At 44.5% G+C, this 22,019-nt stretch overlaps 1 protein-coding gene across 1 annotated transcript in view; it reads left to right on the plus strand.

The window, feature by feature from the left end:
* Positions 1-22,019, plus strand: part of LOC126354208 (transient receptor potential-gamma protein) — an 847,751-nt gene that overhangs the window by 166,117 nt on the left and 659,615 nt on the right. The window lies entirely within an intron of this gene.

Consider the following 22,019-nt stretch of genomic DNA (forward strand, 5'->3'; position numbering starts at 1 on the left):
ACCATAATTACAGGAGTCCTTGAACCTCAATACAGGACGTCCTACAGATCGTTTGGCTATAGAGATCTCTCCAAGGATCATCTCACGTGGTAATCTGTCAGGATCCATAAGTGTCCCAGCCAGTAATACTACTGTTGTTTACACTTATCGAGAATAGGTGGCATGCGTGACTAAATCTGGTGTGTGGATACCGGGTGCGTATAATTTACAGAGGAAAAGATAGGGCCTGTTTTAAGTGTAATGAGAGAGGACACCTCCGTACAACTTCCCCCGTCTTGTCGCGGTCTTAACATCCACTTGCGAGCGACGTAAAAGGCTAACTTCAGCGGATCTGGTTCCCCAAGCGACAGTCATTGTGCCTAACTAAGTTGCTTAGGGGAACGTGACCCATTGCGTGACGGTCCAAGCACACCGCCACTACCTCCACTTAAAACGAGCGTAGACGAACGCGAGATGGAAACGAGTCAGACGATTCCACTTCGCTCTGTACCCTACTGAAAAGGTTCCCGTGCAGGAGGCCTCTCCCCTCCCTGAGTGTAGACCAGACGATAGCGATGACAACATGTCGGTTGCTACACAAGATTCGAAAGCGTCCAGTGCTCCCTCTGACTTGTCTCCTGAGAAGGACGCCGCTTTCTCGAAGTCACGTGAGGATAGACCTCTTCCGGACTTTCCAGGCATCCCTGAATCTGTGACGTATTCGCACACTTCTTCTGCGCCCCCGGATAGGCAAGGCATCCCACAAGCCGCTGCTGATCAGAACCGGATCGGCACAAGTGTGCCAGCGGCACATGTAAAAGACGTACGTTCAGTTTTCGTTTCCATTGATTCCCAGGAGCCGCACCGCCCACCTGTGGAAGAGTGCACTGTACCCTCTGTACCTGATACTGAATTTCCACGTAATACCCCCCCCCCCCCCACCGACCACATTTGCCCGTGCTGCAGTCGCCTTCCCGCACAGCCGCAACAAACAACCTAGGCGCGCATCATCGCGAAAAAAGAAAGAGGATGGAAGGTAGGGATCCACCTCTTTACATTCAGATTCCTCCATTGATTCTATCATGGACTGTTAACTGTCATTTGCAAGTAATCAACTGCACAGTTTTGGTAATTAATAGATTCAATTCTTACGTCGAATGTGAACGGAATTAGTTCCGAGCTTAGAATTCCGGCGCAGTGAAAATTTATTTGCGCTTCAAGAGCACACGTGATACTTTCGCAAGAAGTGTTATTTCACCATTTTTCTATTCCCGGCTTTCCTACTTTCTTTAACGTATCTTCTGAACTACCTACCGGTACTGCGTTATTTTACAGACGGGAATGATACTGACTGATTCCGAAGTTCTTAATGACGGCCGAGGAACAGGCTGTATTTTTTGTGAGCTTATTTTAGTTCTAGTTTATGCCCCTTCAGGATCTGTGTATTCAACAGATCGAGCACGTTCTTACAAAGAGGATGTAGTTTGTTTATTTCGTACAGCTCCGCAGAAACTTCCGTTGGTCGGAGACTTTAATTGTGTTTTGCATCATGAGGATCAGACCCATAACTTTAATTTCAGTAAGGAACTAAACGATGTCGTGCGCTCTTCGCAGATAAGGCATGCGTTGCCCTGTCAGTGCCCCGCTCTCGTCGCTATACGCGTTTCTACAGCTACGGCCAGCAGCCGCCTCGGTCGCTCTGGTCCCCTGACTCTCTACGTGGACAGCTTAGCCGCCTGCGGCACACGTGATTCCCGCGTGTTGCACTCATTACAATATCTCTAAACCATGTGCAGCAACCAGTAAACCTTTATCGCTTCTCCTCGATGCTCTTAAAGAGTCCTTACCTCCAGATTTTTGTTCGAGAGGTTTCGACCCTTAGCCTGCGTGCGCAGGACTCTTCATTCTGAAATGCAACGGTCATCAGGGCATGCCAAACCTCTGCTCCGGAAAGCGTTAAGTGGGGATGTAACGGAAAATTTCATATTTATTAATGTGCAACTACAAAATTTTGCGTGTGTAAAGCAGAAAGCTGTGTTTTAGCGGAAAAGTATAACAAAATATACAGGTTTAATATTCTGTCAGAAATTTTAATTTTTAATTTTTTTATTTTCTTCTTTATAAAAAGCCATAACTCAAATTATAGTTATACAATTAATCTGAAAATATTATTGTAGTGTCCTGAGAAGGATGTAAGACCGCTGAACTACAGTGATCTACAGTTATTAATTTATGGTACAAATTGTATCATTAACCGAGTTTTTAATTTTGCACATCAAAAATTCACTTCTTTTTCTACATACAATAATCTAAAAATCAGAATGTAATTGCAGAATCTGGTGTTCTTTACTTCCAGGGAGACATCAACACTTTGCGAACAGACCCTGAAAATTTCATAGCATTAGCACATATACTTTTTCAGAAAAGGCTTCTAATAATGTAAAACAGAGAAAATGAGAGTCAAAGATTTTCTTCGTATACTTCTACACATAATAACCTTACCTCAATTCTCCACGTTTCTCTTTTCTCCTCATCTAATCTGCCTGGCCTGTATTTGCAGGTAACATATGTTAGCTTTCTTGACCTTGCTTTCGTCGAGGGTGTAAAATGCTTTTCTTGTAAACACACCAGGATCTATACCAACACTCTTCAGCACTTCACTTCAATTCTGCCATTATTGCCGGTAGTGTAACATAAAACTGCATCCTAGACACCTATTTTGAGTACTTCAAGTCCACAGAATATCCATTTTCAGCATCTAATCCAAATTAAAATATTGAGGCTTTCATTTGCATTTTGTATCGTTGGGTAAAGACACTTCCTCAATAAATCAGGGTTTGCAAGAAACCTGAATGTGGGCTCAATTGCATTCATAACAGGTTCTAGTAATGAGTGTTTGTGTAAATACGTCTCATTTCTGTTGTTGAACTTACACCAATCGTCTTTCGGACACAGACTGTGCATTGGTGTTTGGTCAGTGGATAGTTTGTAGAAAAAAGTTGCCCACACAGCACGCCTCATTGCCTCTGAATTATGTGTGTTTTCCATGATAGCAATTCCATAAAATAACTGAGGAGAATCAATTTATTTCAGTGTAAGCCTCCTAGTGGTTTTTCATCCTCAAGTACTTCACGTTTCTTCTCTCAGCAAGCGACGAAGCCTATCACCAAGCCTCTTTTGGATGTGGCCAACACATTCCAACTTTTCTATTCTCGATATCTTCTTTATAAAAAGCCATAACTCAAATTATAGTTATACAATTAATCTGAAAATATTATTGTAGTGTCCTGAGAAGGATGTAAGACCGCTGAACTACAGTGATCTACAGTTATTAATTTATGGTACAAATTGTATCATTAACCGAGTTTTTAATTTTGCACATCAAAAATTCACTTCTTTTTCTACATACAATAATCTAAAAATCAGAATGTAATTGCAGAATCTGGTGTTCTTTACTTCCAGGGAGACATCAACACTTTGCGAACAGACCCTGAAAATTTCATAGCATTAGCACATATACTTTTTCAGAATAGGCTTCTAATAATGTAAAACAGAGAAAATGAGAGTCAAAGATTTTCTTCGTATACTTCTACACATAATAACCTTACCTCAATTTTAAATTCCTCCATACTGATACTCCTTATTCTCCACGTTTCTCTTTTCTCCTCATCTAATCTGCCTGGCCTGTATTTGCAGGTAACATATGTTAGCTTTCTTGACCTTGCTTTCGTCGAGGGTGTAAAATGCTTTTCTTGTAAACACACCAGGATCTATACCAACACTCTTCAGCACTTCACTTCAATTCTGCCATTATTGCCGGTAGTGTAACATAAAACTGCATCCTAGACACCTATTTTGAGTACTTCAAGTCCACAGAATATCCATTTTCAGCATCTAATCCAAATTAAAATATTGAGGCTTTCATTTGCATTTTGTATCGTTGGGTAAAGACACTTCCTCAATAAATCAGGGTTTGCAAGAAACCTGAATGTGGGCTCAATTGCATTCATAACAGGTTCTAGTAATGAGTGTTTGTGTAAATACGTCTCATTTCTGTTGTTGAACTTACACCAATCGTCTTTCGGACACAGACTGTGCATTGGTGTTTGGTCAGTGGATAGTTTGTAGAAAAAAGTTGCCCACACAGCACGCCTCATTGCCTCTGAATTATGTGTGTTTTCCATGATAGCAATTCCATAAAATAACTGAGGAGAATCAATTTATTTCAGTGTAAGCCTCCTAGTGGTTTTTCATCCTCAAGTACTTCACGTTTCTTCTCTCAGCAAGCGACGAAGCCTATCACCAAGCCTCTTTTGGATGTGGCCAACACATTCCAACTTTTCTATTCTCGATATCTATATAGCCTGATAGAAAAGCTCTAAATCAATATCTGAATCCAGTAAAATCCATATCAACATCATTCAAGCACCTGTACAATTCTCCTGTCCCAAATTTCGAAGGTGAAGGTGAGAGATTGTGTTCTTTATCTGGAGCTGCTTCCTCTTTTTTGTCTTGGTAAACCGATTTCCATGAAGCCTCCGTTTCCTTAACACAGTTTTTCTACCACCCATTATGCATAAATCTTGACTTCCACGTAAAGGTTTACGAATTCAACTTTCCACCTACTAATATGTGTTAGTATTGTCAAAATGTAAATAAACCACATGCAAGAAAGTTTTCAGGCGAAGATGTAGATGTCAGCCAGAGATATCGAAAGAAAGTAGCCTTCACACTGACAAAAATTCTGCTGAAGCAAGCAGTTTTCCAAATGTCAGAAAAGGCGGGAGTGGCCGCCAGTGCAGAGTTAATCAGTTTAATAATTTAAAGGCATTTCTAGAGCTGCTATCACGATAAAATTCACGTACAACGTAGATTAAACTGTTTAGATCAAGGACATAATATTTTTGAAAAATCAATTTTTTGGACCTATATCCATTACATCCCCCCTTAATGCATTACAGATGTGGGAGGGCGAGGAATTTTGTTATTTCGTCTATCGTCAAATTTATGACGGTGCCAGACAAGTTCCCTTACAAAGTATGGATGTCCGCTTCGTTAAGGCTAAACTTCTTCATTTAAAGAAGCAACAAATGGAAGTACTCAGGTTGTGCTCAAAATCTCACTCCATCCTCCGTATCACCTTATCCAGTTGCGGGCGGGTAGCAAATGAGAATGTGTCACACCCTCTACTCGTATCGATGGTCACATATTGACATCCCAATGTGACATTTCCAGAGCGGTCTATAATTACTTTACCGACGTTTGTGATGTATGTGCTACTGATGCTTTTTTCCCTGATGCATTTGCTCCTCTCCTGAGTTGAGTGGTTAAATGATGAGTCTCTGTGTGGATTTATTGCTAATTGTTGATTGGTCATCGCAAAAATCGTCTGGCCTCGACGGTATTCCGAGTGATATATTTTTGGCCTCTTATACTTAATACCAATGCGTCACTGGTAATCGAGGTGATCCGGGAGCTTTGATTCCTGACCCCTTCAAGATTGTTCAAATCGTTCTAATTCCGAAGACAACCGGACGTTTAAACATTCATAAATTCCAGCCGGTCACACTACCGTTCGATTATAAAAGTGTTGCCCGGCCAGTTAATAGCCTTTTGTCGATACCGCTACAGAAAATTGTTGTTGTCCACCAAAGCTTTGTGCCTGGGCGCACGATTCTAACCTTCGTAGTCGAATTCCGCAACGTTGTCTCGGTGGCTGCAGCGACTTGTCTCTCTGGAGCCTTGCTTTTTATTGATTTCAATGAGGAATTTGACAGGGTCAGTCACAGATTCTTGATGGAAGTGCTCAAGGCGACCGGTCTCACTCATTCTGCGTGTGAGGTATTATCCAATATTTTTATTAGTATTCACGCATCTGCCGTAGTAAATGAACAACTTACTCCCCACATCACCATCCGATGGGGTTTTGTCTTGTCCTTAGAACCTCTGCTTCGCCGTGTTGCTGATCAGTTAAATCGCTGGAAGATATTATGTAGAAGAAATCTTTTCGGTCCGAGCGTACGCGGATAATGTCGTGGAATTGCTACGTCATATGGATGACATGCGCCTGCTGATGGACATACTGGATTCCTTTTGTTCTCTCTCTGGGGACTTCATTAATAAACGGAAATGTATCCTATTACCAAAGAAGTGTTTTAATCTCATTCCATGGCCAACGATGGTTTCTCACCAAAAATCGTTGGGGATTACCATGAGTCGTGCCCGATAACAATGGCTGCACTCAGTTGGCGGGAGGTGACAAATCGAATTCAAGGGCCAATTTGTGAACACGAACGTACTTACCTTAGTTTTCTTTCTACATTTTCAGCAAAGTGAACTATTCTGCACAAAATATTCCCGCTCCCCCGACGATGGCGAGCAAATTGATGCAAATGACCGGTCGTTTCGACTTCAGTATGTAGTGGTTGCGAGGCCCTTCACAAAATATTCCCGCTCCCCCGACGATGGCGAGCAAATTGATGCAAATGACCGGTCGTTTCGACTTCAGTATGTAGTGGTTGCGAGGCGCCGTCCCCTTGGAGGGTTGGGTCTTGCCCCATGAAGTGAAGGCCTCAGTAGTGTTTACACGACGCACCGGTTTACCATGTACTCGAGTAACACATCCTATTACATCTCACTTATTTAATTGTCTTCAACAGGCCAGTCTGACTCTGCTGCTGATGTTGGCCGGATCAAGTCAAAATTGTGGCCCGTACATCAATTTTATGTTATAATAAGTTTTCCGGGGTTGACTTTTTATCAGTGACACACCTCAGCAGAAGGTCCTTGCTTTCTCGTTGGGGAGTACAATGATCCTTCTCCCTACTTGAAATAGCCGCTCCATTGGTGCCCTGGAAAACAGTGTACCTTGAGGTTAGTTTTCCTATCCTCCCGATGGGAGTCGCCTCATCGTGTATAGAATCATATTCACAATCTGATCCCGACCAAGGAACGCCTCCGTCGCATTGGTCTTCGTTCGACTCGGCTATATGACACATATAATCAACCTAATACATTACTACACACCCTTGTCTCTTGCAGACGAGAACGCTAGCACTGGACTCGTCGACAGCTGGCTTTCCTTCCCGATCAGCAGAAGCTCCTTACTCGGCTGAACTTCTGTGTCCGGACTTTCCAGCTTTCCCGCGGACCAAGACAATCCGATCGGAGACTGCGCCCAGTATGTAGTCGGGTGTGATAACGATCCCGACCCCCTTGTTTTTCGCCAGTGTGTGGTCAGTGCTCATTGGAAGTGATAAAGGCTTCCACATTATCGTGTTTTATTTGCAAATATATTGCACCTTGTCTTTAATCATCAAGAAATTGGGTAGTTATGCTTTTTCCCTTTTTTGAGCCTTCTTTCATTGTGTTATTCCCACAGAAAAAAATTGTTTCTCTTTGAGTGCCAGAATTGCAAAATTATGTCTATCAAGTTTGCTTTTCTTGAAACAAATAACGGCCAAAATAAATAAAGAAAATAAAAAAAATAAAAAACATGAAATAAAGAAAAACAACCTAGCACCATGTCCATGTGAGGGACTAGCAGAGTGACTGGCGGGGGCAGCGGGGGGGGGGGGGGGGGGGGGGGGGGGGGATGTCACGCATCGTGGTCCGGCCTTCGGTTTCGACCCCCCACCATGTCTTGAGGCTGACTGTGGTGCAGTGGATAGCGTTTTGCGTTAGCAAGCTGCAGGTCGAGGGTTCGATTCTGAATCGAGGTGTATTTGTTTTTTTGTCGGTTTCATTCTGCCATATTATACTGTATCGTACACCGTTTCGTAACCAACATAAAAGAAGAGGAAAGGAAAGTGACAGTGGTTAACGCAAGAAAAAAGCAGCATGCGAAAATAGTATTTGTCTGAGCGCCATATCTATGGTTGTATTAATCACGGAGATAAGGGGTCAACTGTTTTGGGAAGCCTTTGGCATCGAAAGAACGAGAATACTGTAGCTGTCCTATAGTACGGGGTTAAAATTGAAACATTGCGCCCTTTTTCCAGCACAAGAAAATTGAATAAGTCGGTTTTACATTAGGTGTGGCCTAGAGCGGGCCTTAACCAGCTTATAAACGCACCTTTTCTCCATTCGCGGTCCTGAGAAAATGTAGAAAACAATTATTTCTGAGTACTAAAATTACCAACAAATTTTTTATTCATGCTAAATTTTCGGAAATATTAATCACATTTTCTTAGGATAATGTTCTCAAGGAACCTTGAATCTTTTTTCAGTTTCTGTGTCCGTTGTCGAGATCCAGAGGTTCAGAGTTACGGTAGTATGTACGCCATATCCGATCTGAGGTATAAGTGTAGTTTTAAGTGACGTCAGTATTTTTGTCCAATAAAACTTTATGACGTGCTGTCTCTGCATAAATGGGCACTTCACGCCTATACAGATACGCCCAAAAATGGTACTGCAGTGGCACAAAATGCGCTTAGAAAGTCCTTAAGTTTGTCTAAAAACAACCTGAAATGTCTGCCACAAATTATGAACAACTGGAAAGACTGCAAATTCGGTAAAACATTTCCAATAACGTTTGTACGTATCATACGCCAGGCGTTTTCAATGAAATGCGATCAGTGAGCAAAGTATTAAAAAAAAGTATAGCAACCGATACTGCGCACTCACGCCCCGTCCTCACAGCTTTACTTCTGCCAGTACCTCGTCTACCATACAAACTTTAATGAAGCTCTCCTGCGAACCTTGTAGAACTAGCACTCCTGAAAGAAGGCTGTGGCTAAGCCATGTCTCCGCAATATCCTTTCTTTCAGGAGTGCTAGTCCTGCAGGTTCGCAGAAGAGCTTCTCTTAAGTTTGGAAGGTAGGAGACGAGGTACTGGCAAAAGTAAAGCTGTGAGGACGGGGCGTGAGTCGTGCTTGGGTAGTTCAGTCGCAGTTCGGCGCTAGCGGCCGTGCGAAGCGGAGGTCCGATACTTCCGCCTGTGCGGCGTGAGCGAGTGTTTGTTTACTTGTGGACTTAGTCTGCGCGCGGGCTAGTACCGACGATCAGGGCGAACAAGTACAGGAAAACTACTTTACGATTCAATTTCTGCAAAGACTACCAACGACCAAAGGCTTTAGCGGGTGGAACGATTCATTCGAAAGGAAGTCAAGATACCGGCAAACGATATTGTCGGAATTCACCTGTCCATCATTAGTCCCACGGTGCATGTTAAGATGGTAAATGACGCGGCGTGTGAGAGAATTCTACAGGCGACAAAAGCAGGTCTCCGATTTTGCCATAGTGACGGGAATGTCGGCACGGTAACTGTAGAACATGCTGGTCTGGGTATACGGACAATACGAGTTTTTGAGCTGCCATTTGAGCTCCCGGCTGAAGAAGTTATCGAGGCTTTTAAGCCATACGGCACGGTACATGGTCACACGGCAGAACGCTGGTCACAATTCGCCACGTACCCCGTTCTTAACGGAGTACGACAGATCACTATTGATCTTCAGAAGCATGTACCGTCGTGTCTGACAATTGGTGGTTGTCGGGCGGTGGTGATTTACGATGGTCAACCACGTACATGTTCTGGCTGTGGTCAGGAGGGACACCTCAGGGCGAACTGTATGCAACGGCGGATTACGCAACTGCCTTCAGATGTGCGGGAGCCGTCGCCGGCGATGACAGTACTACCGATCAGCTATGCCAAAGCCTTCACTGCGTCCGCTGATGACCGAAAGGACACAGCCCCGGTGGAAGATCAAGATGGCACTCTCCGAAACCTTGTAGCAGACGTCGGGATGACAGAGGATGCTGCTCCATCGAGCATACAATCTACAGCGACAACATCAGATGAGACCGAACTCCCACCAAGCACACCGTTAGTACACGAAGCAGTTCCAGCCACTACGGATGCTGTTCCGCCTGGAACGCACTCTGAGAGGACAACATTAGTTTCGACCGAACTCCCGCCAAGTACAACGACGGGACTCGAAACACTTCCAGTTCCTACGGATGCTTTTCTGTCGGGCAGCCGTGATTCCCTACAATCTGAGGACACGGAAGGAAAATCACGCAAACAACATTCCCCGAAAAGGAGGAAACGGCGTCGTCGCACGACATCTCCTAGGGATGACTCCCCTTGCCCCGACGACGATGTGCCTGTGGACAAAGACGACACAACAGCCTCTACGAAACAGGATGAGGCAATGGGAACTGTTCGATCAGACCCGCAGCCGTCTGTCACATTGACGGTGCCGGGACGTGGTGATGCTGAAGAGGAATCACAGCCAGTTGTCCCTAGACACAGATGCTATGGCTATGGACACGAATATATCACAGCCTGAAAAGATGTGGTATGACGATGTTGAGGAGGCGCCGGACGTCATACAGAGGGAGCCGGCACTCACGAAGACGGCCTAATAATTGCTGAAGGTGAAGGGAGAGGGGCGAGAGAACGTCTTCTAATTCAACCACCAGCGCCGATGCAGGGAGATGTTGTTGCGCCTCGACAGAGTGGGATTCAACGCCATGCGAACCGTATTGCGACGTTAAATATAAATGACGTGCGTTCACCGGCCAAAATACACCTACTGAAGGAAACGATTTGGGCATCTGATGTGGATATTGCTTTGCTGCAGGAAGTCCACATAGCTGCACTCCCATCCATCGCAGGCTACCAATCCTATTCGTCACATGGAGATCACAATGGGAGTGGGGTGGCAGCTTACGTGGCAGTGGCAAAAGGTGTCTTATCTTCCGTCGGCCAGGGGAATGGCTTTCACGACGTTTGGGCCACGCATCATCCATCTTTATGCACCGTCGGGCAATAATCGGCGGCGGGAGAGGGCACGATTTTATGCAGAAGACATTGCTCCACTATTCCATGGACGTTATGAATGTGTAATAATTGGTGGAGATTTCAACTGTGTTCTCAGTCAGAAAGACCAATGGCCGCAAGCAAACATCAGCCAGGAGTTGCGAATCGTTGTCAACGACCTTGTACTTGGTGACACGTGGGAATTACGACATCGAGATGCACCGGGATACACCTATGTGACAAGTCATTCGGCGAGCAGGTTGAATCGCATTTATATCTCACATTCTCATGCAAATGATGTCCAGGACGCGGAACGCTGGCCATTGGCATTTTCCGATCACAGCGCTTACATCTGTACGGTGCTTCTTCCCCGTAGAGAGGTGTGGAACAGTAAGGCCCCGTGGAAACTAAACATTCAACATCTACATGGTCCTGACTGACGTCAACGGATCCTTGAGACATGGACAAAGTGCGAGCGAAGGGTTGGAAGCTATGCGACGAAGCTTGATTGGTGGCTGACTTGTGGTAAACCGCCGCTTCGCCGCACGTTCATCTCATATAGCAGGGAGATAGCAGAATGGCGCCGCCGTACGACCGACTTTTATTTTGCAGCCCTGCGCAACCTGGATGATGGTCCGCCGGGACAGGACATCTGGATCGATCGCCAAAGGATAAAAGCTAAACTAGTGACTTTAGCTCGGAAACATCTTCAGGGAACCATGGTGCGCGCGCGCGCGCGCGCGCGCGCGCCAGATGTCACGATACGATATGGCACGAGATTCCATCCATGCACCACGTCGTGAATGAACGAAAGCACCGACGACGCGTTTTGGTACGGAAATGAATTACCCGCTAAGACCGAAGAGTGACGCGTCAAGCGGACATTGTCTCTGCATTCGTCGACCATTACCACACGTCTATCGGGAAGAAGCAGCCCTGTCGATGACCTCGACCGTATAGCCACGCATGTCTCCCGTACACTGACGGTGGAAGCCGCGGAAACCTTACTGGAAGCCATTAGCTGTGAGGAAGTACATGATGCGATCGCACAAGGTGTGTTGAATCGGTCCCCAGGCATTGATGGGCTTCCTGCTGAATTTTATGGAGAATTTCGCAACGAAATGGCACCGCGATGGACGGAAATGTACAACGAGATGTTAAATTCCGATGCGCCTATTCCACCGGCTTTTATGGAAGGCCTCCTGGTGCCAGTGCATAAACAGAAGCCAGGAACTACGGTCAGACATTATCGCCCCATCACCCTGCTATAAGACCTTTGCACTGGTGTTAGCGTCCCGATGTCGTATGTTAATTCGTAGCGTTCTCTGTCCAGAACAGACGACACCGGGTGGATCGGTGAATGTGCAAACAGCTACTGGCGAATGCCGTCATGTGATGGCGCTGGCGGAGGAGTGCCGGCTTAAAGCAGCGATGGTAGCGGTTGATTTTGACAGTGCTTTTGATAAGGTGCGCCACAACTATCTGTATGCTCTACTGGAACAAATGGGCTTCCAGACCGTTTTACTGGTCTGATTAGAAGGTTTTATGGGGGCGCACAATCCTTGGTACAGGTTAATGGGCGTATAGCAGGGCTCATTCAAATTCGACGATCCATTCGTCAGGGCTGCCCTCTTTCGATGCTGCTGTTCGCGATAGCGTTGGAACCATTAATTTGGAGGCTGACCAGTTCTCTTTCTGGGATAGAACTAGGGGCTACACCTTCAAATGTCGTGCTTATGCGGACGACCTCCTGCTGCTCGTTCGTTCTGAGGAAGAGGTGAAGACGGTTCTTGAACTGTTGTTGGACCACAGTGTGACGACGGGTAGTGCAGTGAACATGAACAAATCGGCGGCAATGCCGGTTGGAAGGGGCCTTACGCCAGAAGAAATCAGTCCGTTTCCTTATGTGCAACGATTCCGCTATCTCGGCATAGACTTTACCTCAACTGTAAAACATACTGCAGCAGTTAACTACCGACGTATTTTACAGACAACACGTACCATGGTCCGACAATATCTCCTACGGCGCCTTGATCCTTTGCAGCGAGTCGAGTATCTGAACACTTATGTGGTTTCTCGGATGGTGCATATTTCGCAGATCCTGTCCCTACCACTCACTCTCGGACGTCGACTTCAATCAGCACTAGGCTATTTTGTGATGATTGGATCGCCCCTCAAGGTGCGATACGAAACGCTCACACTCCCTACGGACAAGGGGGGACTCGTACTTACGAATGTTCACTGCCGAGAGACGGCGCTCCTTCTAGCTACGATGTGCAAGCAATGGCGTAGCGGACGTGATTCCCTTGCATCCCGCCTACTGGATCTCCTGGTTCCAGCGTCCCTCACACCTCCGGTGGCGGTGGACAACATTACGCCACATTTTGCGCATGTCTCAACATTTATCGTGGAACTTAGTTATGTCAGAGACGAGCTTCCGCGCACGAGACCGCCATGCGCGAAGGATTTTTATGTTTGGCTGCTACGACGGATAAGTCGTAATGTCATTGAACTCAAACACCCCAGGTTGCATTGGCCGAAGATTTGGAGACATGTGCACCAAAAATTCTTTCCTACCTTCGTTCGGGCACTGTGGTTCTCTGTCGCCTGTGGCAAGTTCAACACCAACCAACGGCTGCATGCAATTGGACTAGTGGACACTCCACTATGCCCGAAATGTCACCAAGTGGATGACGACCATCACCTCTGAACTTGTATCGCGGTGGAGGACGTTGGCTCCTAGGAAGACGGATGGTGGCTTGCTACCTCCGTGTGACTCCGCAACATATTACCCCTGCTTCCTTCTTACATCCGGAGAGTGACTACTTTCCGGCGACTAAATCAAAGTCGATCATCTGGGTCAAAGGTTGGACGATCGCGTACCTCTATGGGGATGCTGCCAAGTCGCGACTTGACTTTTGGTATTTCTTGCAGCAAGCCCACAATGAGGTTCATAGATGGTCACACTATCGGAAAACCTTTGCCAAATATCTTCAGGCAGTCTTCCTTGACCCCCCACGCAGTTGGGATGTGCCGGGTGCAGTCGGTGTGCACATTTGACAGCTGATAATGAACCTCACGCTTCTCTCACCACTCAATATGTAATGCACATAATATACGATGAAATAATCTACATGTTCCTTTTAAAAGAGTGATCTTTATTGAAAATAAATAAATAAATAAATAAAAACAACATCCCTGTTCCTTTAAATTTGTGATTTGTTTTAAAAAGATTTTTTTCTTTTTTTGTGCAGTAGAGGCATTACATTTTGTGTTTATGAACTGCCAAATTTTGTACCCAAAAATAAAAGTGGTCAGTGCGTCAGAATGACAATCCTAATGGCCCGGGTTCGATTCCCGTCTGGGATAGAGATTTAAAAAAAAAGAAAAAAAGAAAAAAAAGTCGGAAGAGCACTTGCCCGCGAACGGAAAAGGTCCCGAGTTCGAGTCTCGGTCCGACACACAGTTTTAATTTGCCAGGAAGTTTCATATCAGCGCACACTCCGCTGCAGAGTGAAAATCTCATTCTGTCAAAATTTTACTGACTTATAAAAGCAGCACAGCAGGGACAAGACGAAAACGAATGGGAAAAATGCTCCTGCAGATGCAGAGAAAAGGCGAACAGGTTTCTCTTTCAAAAAGGTTGAAAGAAATGGTATGGGGGAATGTAGACTAGAAACAATATGTTTGCTTCTAATTGCTTCACTGTGTAGGAATGTCACATGTGAATAGCATGCTAGAAAAAGCGTTAACTGCCCTCTCTCTCTCGCTCTCTCTTTCTCTGTAACAGCTGAAGTGTTAAGGTTTGTTGTTGTTGTTGTGATCTTCAGTCCTGAGACTGGTTTGATGCAGCTCTCCATGCTACTCTATATGTTATGTAAAATACGCTAAATCTCTATGACAGAGCGACTTGACTGTGAGGTGTCTCTGATTTACCAAATACGTAAACTACTCAGACTCTACGTCATACAGCTGAATTATATCGTCTCATGGGATATGTGTATGATGGACTAAGGTATATTACAACTCATTAAAATATTGTTTCCGTGTACAACTTTTGTGCGTAGTTGAAATACACGTTGAAGAAAAGAAACAAAAGTTTAACAAGCAAAATGAAATTGTGTGTATCTTGAAGAAACTTGTATGAAAACGAGGAGACGGCGACGTGTAGCACCTAGATTATCCTAAGGACAAACACACACACCCATGCCCGAGGGAGGACTCGAACCTCCGCCGGGATCAGCCGCACAGTCCGACTGCAGCGCCTTAGACCGCTCGGCTTTCGTGTTTGTGAATCAGTTTTGACGCGTCGTTGTCTTGTGCCATGGTGTCGTGCACGGCTTCCGTGAACATCCCACCGACGGGTGTCATCAGTTTTAGTTTTGACAAATCCAGCCAGCATGTGCTGCCACGTTCATTATAAATTTATGACTGACTTTTAGACACGATTAGTGTAACTTCAGAACAGGTTCATATGACTTACTTACATTCTGGATGGTATGTGTTTTATGTCACGTTTCTAGACCCACTTCGTGTCGACAGGCTCCTTTCGAGGAACGGATACCGAGTCCCTTTCACTCACCGTGTCGGTTCTAATGATAGAGTTATTCTGACAAACGCGGAGATGGGCTATACGAATAAACACTTTCAACTAACGAAAGCGCCAGTAGCAACTCGCCAACAACTGAACATGCTGTGTGCGTGTGGCAGCAACAGGGTGGGCGTTCGCAACGTTTTGTTACTTCGTCCATTTACTCTCCACCTGAGTGCACCGTCGACTTAGATTTTTTTTTCCAGCTGTTTAAAACACTTTGAATACAACAATAACCAAAACGACAGACACTATGTGGCCAACCAAACTATTCAAACTTATAAGTTGATAAGCTGGATAATGATGAAGTGAGGTGAAAACTGTTTCAAAAAACTGAAGTGTTCGGAAAATACTTCGAACATGAAGGGTCATTTAAGGAAACTACTCACGACCACACCGAGTTACAATTATTTACTTAGATGACAATGAGACGTAAGTAGGGCGTTCCACACCTGTTAGTATAAATATTCGACGACATGTCTGAAATAATAATGTAAATCAAAAAATGTGGTTCTGAGAAAATATATTTGCAAAAATAAACTGTATTTACGACTTGTGCTACGAAATCGTACCTTAACAGTGAGACCTGCCATGATGAGCTTGGTTAGCCGGAAGAAATCAGTTGAAGTACTTTTATAAATTTGGAAATTGTAGGCTGTTTTCTAAGTTTGAGTTGCGCCCTGCTGCCATAAACAGGCCTAATTTTCAAATCTAAAGAAATTGTAATCTGTAATGGAAATAAAATCCCTGCTTAATCTGACACTTGTATTATTTACTCAATACCTGTCAAAATCGACTATTTCTCTTTATTGCATAGCAGCCTACAGAGAAAATCAGAATAACTCTTTTATCAAATTCGCCAGATTTCGAGAACTGAATATGGAAATGAAAAGGCTACGACCATGGTACTCCGGTGAATTTCGATGGATCACTATCACAATTGTTTCAAACAATTTTTTCGACGCTTCCAGTTGTGTATAGACTCATGACGAGCCTGTTTTGAATAAATACTCATCGAAATTACAAATAAACGATGTCCTGTCTTTTATTTCACATCAGTCATCTCTTCTGTGGGAGAGACTGTGTATGTTTCGCACAGAGTTAGTGCAGAAAAATTTAGGCAGATGACTGCTCTCACTAAGACGAACAAATAGTAATAGTAGCCCTAGGAGCACCAACTTATTTTAGTTTTCTTGGAGCACTAATCAAGGTGAAAATTTGCCTGTGTTACAATAGGCTATAAATCTTGTAACAAATACTTTTCTCAAGTGTTTCCAATGTGAAATGAGTTTAATGTGCTCTGTGATATTATAACTAAAAACGTGTAATGTTTGAAACATATAGGGTGTCCAAGAAATGCGTATGTTAAGATACTATTTTCCTCTGTTAAAAGATATAGAAAGCAACAGTGATGAAACCTTGGACAAATGATTGTATAAACCAGGAACATCAGTTCCGTATTGCCCAAAATTTCTGTTCATTCTTTGATCGCAACTAAACAACATATTACTGTCCTCAACGAAAAGTTTCAGAAACGGAAATAAAAAGCTAATATAATTAAATTATCCTTGAGACATTTGAGCCTTAACTTTATTTATGATAGTATCAGAAACTGAATAACTGAATTAAAAGTTTTGGTACAATCAAGATGTGAACATGGGTCTACCTCGCTCGCCAGGCAGGTGTGGTAGCCATTACATCACGGCTTTAGTACCGCAGTGCCAAGCTCTTGCCTGCGTTACTGTACTGGATAGTGAGTCACGACTTTGCTGCCAACACATGCCTGATCCCCAAGTGAGGGCACGTGAATGACTCATTGACCACGAAGTGCTGTCTATGCGTAATTGGCTACCTATTATAGAGACCTGTTACGAATGGTACTGACTTGTTTTAAATTACTGAAATTTTACCGACGATTAGAAAAGCATTTTTATAGTCTAACAATGAAAGTTTTCTCGCGGTTAAGAAAAGTCAAATAATAAATAAATTAGCTTTTCTCTTAACGAATCCTACCCAGCTAAAACTTTGACAATTTTCAGCTTGGAACGTATCGATCGTTTAATGACTCAGTACAGTGGCGTGCTGTAGTTAAGAAAATGGCTTCCGCATCGTGCGTCATTGCTAAGTAATACAAGTCGACGAAAAGTGATCCCTACAAAGAAATATCTGCGACAGTATAGTAGGAAGATAACTGAAATAAATCCGCTACGAAACGAACAGAAATAACAATTTTATTCAAAGACAATAACTGCGATTCATTATGATCTTCTGGACATTACAAGAGGCGAGACCTGGTCGTAAAAGGGCGTGTGATCGCTACAGACGTTTATGCGTGCTGTGGAACGTGCTCTCAGAGGATGGCGAGCAGCTCCAGTCCCCCAGCAACACTAGTGACAACTGCTGGATGGTCGTCGGTGCACGTGGACGTCTCCGCAGTGGGTCCCACAGGTGCTCGACTGCATTTAAGTCAGGGCAACAGGTAAGCCAGTCTGAAAACACGCAAATGGGGAATGCGTACATCTCACAATGTTGTTAAACTGCGAGTGTGCCTTGTTGACAGGTCTGGATATCAGTAGGCCCATGCAGTATTACGCTTTCCGATACCATGAGACCTAGACTACCAGAAGCGTCTGTGGACGCACCTTCATGTGGCGAGACGTGGGAACACGTAACGCACCGGGGCCGTCATAAACCCCGGTGACTTTAGCGTTAATATTCTCACCGAATAAAAGTGCCATTTTTGTCCCAAAGAAAAAATGATCAGTACTTTTTTGTAGGAAATTTAATGAAGTTAAATTTTGGACTAGGATACGTTTTCGCTAGAGGTCGTAGTTTTCGAGTTATTCAAGGAAAAGGTACAAAAGTGACGTTAAAACTCAGACCCACGCTCACACGCAGCTCCCGCTGGTCGGGATTCCTACCGTGTAGTTGACTGCGCTCCCTCCTACCAGCGTGCCATTATTCGCGACTGCACGAATTATTTCCCGCATTCGACGGTCGTTTTTGGTTCTCCATTTCCTGGTCTACTGTGCTTGTAAGGATTAATTTTGGATCGAATTGTCAACCTATTAGTTTTACCGCAACATTTACAGAAGTCTTTTTACGTTCGTTAACGTCACGGGTATGTTTAAGTTAATGATCTTAATGAACTACTCGAGAATGCTGGTGGCGTTATGGCCGAATAAATAGAGTCCAAAAAAGGTGGAATATCAGGAACAGTTCGTGTAGTCGGAAATTTTTGTAAGGGGTAAGAGGGAGTGCCAAGATCAGCATTCTGGAAAACCTGAATGGTTAGGGATGAGTTCAGTATGAAAGTGCGTTGGAAGATCACTTTTTGTACGTTTATTCTTGAATAACTCGAAAACCGTAGCGTCCAGGGAAAACATCCTACTACAAAATTTAACTATGTTCAGTTACCTACAAAAAGTCATTTAGGACTATTAGTTTGCACATAGCCAGCAGGAGAATGAAAATTCAGGCGTGATTTATTTATGTCCAAATAACATTGTGGGCTGCATAAAACAGCAGCGGTAAGGGCAGCAGATTCACCCCATATAAACAAGCTTTGCTGCGGTATGGACATTTAATGCTTTCGTATAGGTTACGTCTCGCCTTGTACTAGCAAGCTGCTTATCTGAGAGCCGTGGTGAAGGTACACAGGATGCGGAGAAAATCCGGCGAGACCGTGTACAATTTGAGGGCTGAGAATGTTCCACATCTAGTGTTTCTGGTACATTGTCCAGGAAACCTAAGATCGTGACCAAAGTTCCGATGTTAATTTTTTGACATCTTGAAGTTTTTGAATAAATCAACTAAAATTACTAGTAAAGCATTTTTGAAGCTATACCTATGACAACTGGTGCTTGACATCTCTGTTAGAAATTAAAAAATACGTGTTTCAGTGTTTTTTGTTAGTTCAACCCGTAACGGGGTGAAATAGGGGAAGAAATTTTTGTGCAAGAGGATGAAATTTTCTGTGACATTATCACCACAAGAACTGAAACAGCAGCGTTAACAAAGATCGCCGATTCCAGCTAACAGATTTACTTCTTTGTAATAATTACGTTCGGAGAAGACCACGATTCTATGGCCCTAAAGAAACTAGCGCGAAGAGTACAGGTGATGTTGCAATTTGCGAACACCATAAAAGTTCAATTACAGAAAAGGAAAAGAAAAAATATGTGTGCGGACCAAACAGCCCACGTAATCGAAGCAGCGAGCAGTGAGTTAGTGGCTGTGTACACACGCAGGATGATTCCGTGACCTTCGGTGATGACGGAAAAGGGTAAGTGCATCAACGTGATGTGAAGGACCCTGGTCCGGAAACGACCTAGTCGATGGTTACAAGCGAACATCGTTGTGATAGCTCTTACAGTGGACCTCTTCTAATGTAAGCTCATTGCTTTCCATATTTTGGGATCAAAAAATTAAAAAATTGTGTTGCAAACATGAGCTATAAAGTGCATACGTTAAAAGCCCTCAGCACGTGGTCAGCAGAAGCGATGCGTTTCACAGTAGCAGGTATGAACGTGTGTTCACAGCTCTTAATGTATGCACTTTACAGCTGAAACAATATATTTATTCAGCAGTAACAGATTTTTTTAATGTAGTTCACCCTGCCAGGATTGCTTATTCTGTACTATGATGTACATTTCGGTGTAAAGTAGAGGAAATAATCAGGACTCATGAGACATTCTTTCACAGCTACCGCAAAGAGTTTCCGCTTTGAGTCTATTTTCTTTTTCCTGAATAGGAGATCCCCACACATTCATAGTATGATATTAAACGTCGATTGTATGGTTTTCCTTTGTAGCGAAAAAATTGTTTCTCTGTTAGAAAGTCACATCGATACTTCGCTTTACCTAAATACCGCCACCATACAGTTCCAGAACTAATCCCGATTCAACTTTCCCCCGTCTTTACACCCAGCTTAACCTCGCCCCTCGCCCCCCCCCCCCTCCCCCCACCTACCGCCACAGTTCCGTTCTTGTTGTACGCAGAGACCACTGGATGTACCGCATGGCGCTCGTCCTCGAGCCGGTATGGGGCCCTCGACGTTCTCAGCTGCTTTCCACGCCAGCCAGAGACCACCCACAACACAGCGGCGGCAGCTCCAACTTTAACTTCCAGTGCGGCTCAACCGCACGATTTATCGAGCTCACTAGTTTAAACTAATGAAATCTGAATTTTTTTATTTCTGCACATTCAGGGTGTTACAGAACAGTACAGACGAACTTCGACTGGAAACGTCACGTTACGGCGGCACAGAGCGTCGTAGTTATATGTGTCGTCGCCTGCTGCAGGGCCACGCCTTTGTCAGCAAGCGTGACGTTGTACGCCAGCAGACCGCTGGCGGAACGTCTCGCAATACACCTGTCTGTGTTGTCTGGTATTCAGTGGTGACGACTGACTGCCACGACTGCCTGCAGAGGCTTTGTCTGTTGCTTCGGTGGACGATCGTTTCCGACGTGGGTTGCCATCTGCGGACTATTTTTCGCCTGTACAGAAAAAACATTGAATATTTTGGAGGGCTCCACGAGAAACGCCTGCCCGACGCACAGGGCGCAGTGTTTGGTCAGTGTTGTTTGCGTGGCCAGTGCTGGCCGGCGTGTCCTGTCCTCCAGCCACGAAGCGCCCCGCAGCCGTGAAGTGTGCGCAGCCGAGCGGCCTTCTGGGTCGCCGTAGGTTTCTACTGCTGCAGGCTGTTCCAAATAGACCGAGATACGAAAGTGGTCCTTAGCACTCCTTTGACGTAACTGAAGAAGACGTTGCCTTTACTTAAGCACACGTCTTAACTTTGGTGGGAGAACTCCAGTGTCGTATTGCCCGTTTGCTTTTTACAATTCGAGAACTCTGTGCTACCGCTCGATCTGTATCTACGGCTGTACTCTGCAAATAATTGTTAAACGCGCACTGTAGTTAATACAGCCTGTCGTTTGTTTCCCTGCGGGAGCGATATGCAGGAAGTTGCAGAATGTTACCGGATTTCTCATTTATTACTGCTTCTTCGAGCTTCGTAAGTGGGCTTTTGTGGGCTATTTAACGTCTGTCTCCGAGCATCAGTCAGCGGTACGCGCCCCACACGAGCGGAAGTATTCTAAGACAGATGGTACAAGTGTTCTGTATGTAATATGCTTCATATATTTACCGCATTACCTCAATATCTCATCAATTAACGCAAGTCTACCAGCTGTTTACGACCGAACACACGTCACCATTCTATGTGATATTCCTACAGATCGCCAGACCCTAGTACTTGTACGATTCGACTGATTCCAATAGTGACTCACTTAAACTATCGTTACGGCGACTTTTGTAAAGAGCTTTCTTAAGGAATCCTCCCCAAAAATGGTGAAAGTCAAAGGTCTATGAAAACAGTGATCAACGTAAATCGTAGTGTCACTGTGCTACTACAGCCAGATGAACAGTTGCAGATCTCCGGATTTATCCTTTGAAAATTGTATCGTTGTCTCTGTGTAACGCTCACTATTCAGTGTGCAATGGAAAACTTGAAGATTCCTCTACGTGATATTCACCACAAAAAAAACCGACTTTACGTGGGTGGATGGAAGACTCGTGCAGATGAAGCGGATTTTCGATACTCCAAATGCGTGAATTCTATGCGTTAACTTGTACGCCGAGGTTGAACCGTGCCTCGTCATTGCACTTCAGGGCTCCTGAAGGTGC

Source organism: Schistocerca gregaria, chromosome 3, assembly GCF_023897955.1.
Source record: "Schistocerca gregaria isolate iqSchGreg1 chromosome 3, iqSchGreg1.2, whole genome shotgun sequence".
Lineage (NCBI taxonomy): Eukaryota > Metazoa > Arthropoda > Insecta > Orthoptera > Acrididae > Schistocerca > Schistocerca gregaria.